Source organism: Octodon degus, unplaced genomic scaffold (genome assembly GCF_000260255.1).
Source record: "Octodon degus isolate 3935 unplaced genomic scaffold, OctDeg1.0 scaffold00006, whole genome shotgun sequence".
Taxonomy (NCBI): Eukaryota; Metazoa; Chordata; class Mammalia; order Rodentia; family Octodontidae; genus Octodon; species Octodon degus.
The window spans coordinates 22281961-22286992 of record NW_004524582.1 but is presented as its reverse complement, the minus strand read 5'-3'; the positions used below and the strand labels follow the sequence as shown (position 1 = coordinate 22286992).

Here is a 5032-nt window from a genome sequence, read left to right as displayed (position 1 = left end):
TTCAGGGTGCTGCATTGGTAGAATTCTACTTCGATATTTCTCTTCCAATAGCTCACTGTCCCACTCATGAGGAACAAACAGCAGGCCTGCTGTGGAAGACAGCCTGGCTCTGTCCACCTAGTCCTTCCCAGGCAAGCAATCAATTTACAGGCCAGCCATTGCCTGAGCTCTGTCCCCATCTGCCTGGTGTGAGTCCTCCCCTACCATGCATGGAGTACAACTGGTCCTCCATCTCTCCATGCCTCAGTACCTTATCTGCAGTATAGACTCAGTGATAGTGTTTGCCATGCAGCTTGAATGAGACAATACATGTGCATTTGTGTGTTGTGTTGCTCTAATGAAGGGTCATTTAGCTCAGTGTTCTGAAAGGGTCTTAGCTACTTTCTTATTGTTAGGACAGAATACTGAGTGCCCACAGGCTAAAGGAGGAAAATTTTATTTTAACTCGCAGTGTGTAGAACTCCCAATTTGTAGCTGGTCATCCCATATAAGCGAGGTCATGAGCAGACCAGACGTAGGCTGTAGGCAGAGCCCAATAGAGGCCTGCTGTCCTGCTACCAGAATGTGGCTTCAGGCAGGACCCTGAGCTTCTCCTGTCCTGTTTCCTTTATTGGAAAGTAGGAAAACCCATGACCTTCTCTACCTCACCGAGTCATTGTGAGTATGGAAATGATATATGAGTATGTCCCCTTATTCAACAATAAATCTCTGTAAGCATTACTGCAGACAAGTATTAATGAATAGCTACTTTGTACAAGAAAAGGTGATGCTGGAAGTAGTTAAAAAATAGACATAAATGTAGGGCTAAGCCTGTGAAGCATTTATCATCTATTTGGTTTCGTTCAAATGATGCATGCTATAATTAGTGATCAAGACACTGTGAGCCTATGCGTATATCAAATAATCTATCAGCTCATCTCTCCATCCATCCACTCATCCATCCACCTTAGCATGAACCACTGATATAATGAAGCACTAAACTGTGGGCTGAAACAAAAACCCAGAAGAATTATTAACACAGGCAGTAAAGTAGGAGGCAGCTGATGGATCTCGTCTGTGTCCTCTCCTTGGAAGGTCTCACTCAGTTCTAGCCTATGCTGGACATACACTGGAGTCAGAAAACTCACATCGCAGTTGCACTGGGGGTAAGACACCATGCAGACTGCCCCTGGCACCCAAGGGCAGGGGCTTTCCACTGCATCGCCCATGAGTTGCATTCTGCATCCAGACAGAGGCTGAGCTAGTAGAACTGCCCTGCTGCACTGTTAGTACTGGAAGTGCCTGAGATCACAGGGGCCCTGCAAACAGACAACCAGAGGCCACCACTTGCCCTGCATAGAGCCTGAACCAGAACCAGCACATCTGATGACTCCAGTCAGACCCGTTCTTCCCGTTCCCTTTTGAAGCCACCAAGGGGGTAGGAGAACAGGGAGAGAAGGGCGGAATTTCCTTCCAGTCTGTTTCTCTTTAATGGACAGATAGCACTGTAGGCTTTCACCATGTACAGCATTAGGTTTTAGAGCCTATAGACATTGTAGAATGGTTAAATCGTTCAAATTAATAACTGCATTTCCTCATGGTTACTGTTCGCATGGTGACAGCATGTCATCCACTCACATTTTCCATGAATATAATGTAGCAACATCAACTGTAGTCACCAGGCTGTGCACTAGATCTCCTCAGATATGTTCCTTCTGTCTAACTGTGCCTGTCCATGCTCTGACTAATGGGTCTCTGTCCCCCTCCCCCACTAACACCCAGCACCAATGTCAACAACCAGCCCCCATTGGCCATCCATGGATGCATAGGTAGAGAACACGTGGCATAAATGCAGAGTGAGTTTATCAGCCGGCTTCCCACTATTGTAACGCAATGCCTGAGATAGTCAGTTTGAAGAAAAGAGAGGTTACTTTGAAATGTTTCCATTCGGGCTGAGCTATAGAGCAGCAGCGCATCACAGCCAGAGTGGAAGCTGAGGAAGCTGCCTGCTCCATGGCACCCAGGAAGCAGAGAGAAAGAGGAAGGTCTGATGTCCCGGTGTCTCCTTCCAGGGGACCTGCATGACCTGCTTCTTCCATCAGGCCTCCCAAGCTAAAGGTTCTACCACCTCTAACAGTGCGACAGGAGCCAGTGAGATAGCTCAGCAGACTAAGCACCTACTTAGGCAAGCAGGGACTGCAGTCGGATCCCTGGCACCATGTGTCACCCTGGCCCCACCCCTGGGCACGCTGAGCCAGCACTGAGTCCTTGCGTGGTGGCACATACCTGTAATCTCAGTGCTGGGGAGGCTGAAAACAGGAGGATCGCTACGAGTCCGAGCTGCACAGTGAGACCCTGTGCCAAATAAATAAATAAATAGATGACAGTGCCACAGCACACACTGTGGAAACCTTCATCACACGCATCTTGGGGAACATTCACAGCCTAAACTATAGCAATGGAGTACTGCTTAGCTGTAAAAGAAGAACATGGACCTGCCATTCGAAACAACGTGAAGGACCCTGGGAGATGTTCTGCGAAGTGAGCACGCCAACCATGGAAAGGCAAATGCAGCACAATCTCACTCCTATGCAAGATCGAAAGAGCTGCTTCCTCCCAGTGCTGTTCAGAGAAGAGAGCTTCTTAGCTTTGGGGAAGAAACAGGGACGCAGAGAGAGGATAGCTGCACCAAAAGAGACTGTCACATGGCCTCATGGGAGTCAGACAAGGGCACAGTCCCTGGGCTGAAGGTTTCTCGTAGGAAAGCAGAGGGCTGTGCATCGGCCAAGGAGCTATGAGGGCTCTGTGTTTCTCTTAGTGCACTGGCTGCTAAGTTTACATTGACTCATACACTGCAGCCTACCATTTAGGTACTTACTTTTACCTTTCCTTATATTTTTTTAGGTCTGTCTGGTGCCCAAATCTGCACTTCCAGTGTTCTATGCTATAAGTTTTCCATTAAAAAGATTTTTTTTTTTTGAGAGGTACACATAGCAACTGAAGACAGTCATTCTGGAAAGCTTGCTCGCTGTCCCCAAGAAGCGAGCAAACAGAACCTGCCCGCCACACCCTGAGTGAACCGTCATAAAAAGAGGAAAGCAGAGGCACAAATGAGCAGGCACGATGCTACCAGAGGGGAATCTTCCATTCTGTGTGTGAACTGAAAATGGCTAGCTGTCTGCCTTGTTAAGATGCAAATTTTTCATTGATCCAAGTTAGCTGGTGATTATAAGACACATTGTGGCCCATTAGAGATTAAAGCCTTCTGACATTGAGGTGGGTTATTATTGCATTCAGAGTGATTTTCTACCTGAGTGAAAGAGAAAACAAGTGGGTCTCTATGACTGCAGCACCAAGGTGAGTATGTGCAGAACTCACCTCTGAATGGCCACACTGGACTTCCGTAAGATCCAAGTGACTGGAGAAGGAGGATGCACAGGGTGGCCTTTCCTCCCCACATCCACCCAGAAGTGCTTGGGAGACACTGTTGCTTCCGTCTTCATGTTGGGTCTAAGATAGACAAAGGGAAGAGAGACACAGAAAAAAGATGAGGAACTCGGGACTTGCTCTCTGAAAGGAAGAAAGTTGGAGTGTTCTGAGCAGCATGGTCAAGGACTTTCAGGAGTCCTGGAAATTTTTCATATTTCAGTACCTGAGCTGAAGGTAGAGGCCACCTCCACTGAGGGGAACCAGTGCATCTGTAGGAACCTGCGTTGGGGAACAGAGCACATTTTGGAACATACTGGGGTGGCGTTCAGGCAGTCCTATTTAAGGCTACAATATTTGTGAGCATATCAGTATTATAGGAACAACTTTTAAAATTTAAAAAAAATATATCATTTCCCATCAAGGATAATGTTTTTACAAAAAAAAAAAAAAAGGGTTACATTAATATAACAGTGGGAATCAATGATTAGAGTCCTATAAGAAATGATAAATCATAGATATACTTTAATAGTTGACTAATCTAGGAAAAGATGTAGGAAATTTAGTGTCTAAAATGAAATACATGCATGTAATTTTTCTTGTGAATAGTGGCACGAGCAGGCAGCATCGCAGTGCAGTTCTACACCGCAGTTTCACACATGCAGAAGGTGCTTTCCAATAAGTGCCAACTCTGGTAGCTGTTTTCATGTCTGATAGCAACTGGAAATCAGATGACACTATGTCCACTGTATATGTGTATAAAAACACACACACTGTAGCTCTCCCCTTTCTGTTCTCAGTATAATGGCAAATAACTTTAGAGTCTTATAGGATTATGGCACAGGAATGCCCGCCCCTGGATCCCCTTACACGCTTCTGTACACCCAGGCATTACCCTTCTGGGTCCAAGGCTCTTCTCTTTAAATGGATTGATGCTTGAAGCTGGGCCCCGCCAGACAAAGGCACCCAGTTATCTTTGCTGAGTAAATGAGATGATGTGTTCAAGAGCTTGGTGTCATGCCTGGTGACTTACAGAACGCCAACTGGGTCTTTTTTGGCAACGTTCCACTTCTAAAGAGGAAGAGGTAGAGGCCCAGAGACACGGGCTGCCCTGGCCCAGGTCCTAGAGTGAGTTCCAGATGGAGCCAGAGCCAGAACCCAAGACTGCTGGTCCCGGTCTAGCATCATACCTGACCCCATGCAGGATAATTAAATAGAGAGATTACTAAGCGTGTTACCTATAACAGCATAAAGCATCAGTCATTTCCTACTAGAGGTTTTACGACATCCATGTAACTTCATCCTTTGCAACTCTCACACATTGCCGTACCATCATCTGTTATCAGTTTTCAGACAACATTAGTAGCTTCCAAGGCTCATCTTTGCAAAACAGAATTGAGCGAAGTATCTGAGGCTGCCACGTAGCCGCCCTGCGCGCTAGGCTTCACAGCCTCAGTAAGAAATGATGATGGATTCCGCGCCCGCCATGGCTCACAAAATGGATATGTCTTTGGACGACATCATTAAGCTGAACCGGAGCCAGCGAGGCGGCCGCGGTGGGGGCCGTGGCCGCGGCAGGGCCGGCTCCCAGGGCGGCCGTGGCGGTGGGGCGCAGGCCGCCGCGCGA

At 47.2% G+C, this 5032-nt stretch overlaps 1 protein-coding gene across 3 annotated transcripts in view; it reads left to right on the top strand.

The window, feature by feature from the left end:
• Nucleotides 1-5032, top strand: part of Cc2d2a (coiled-coil and C2 domain containing 2A) — a 123905-nt gene that overhangs the window by 49236 nt on the left and 69637 nt on the right. The window lies entirely within an intron of this gene.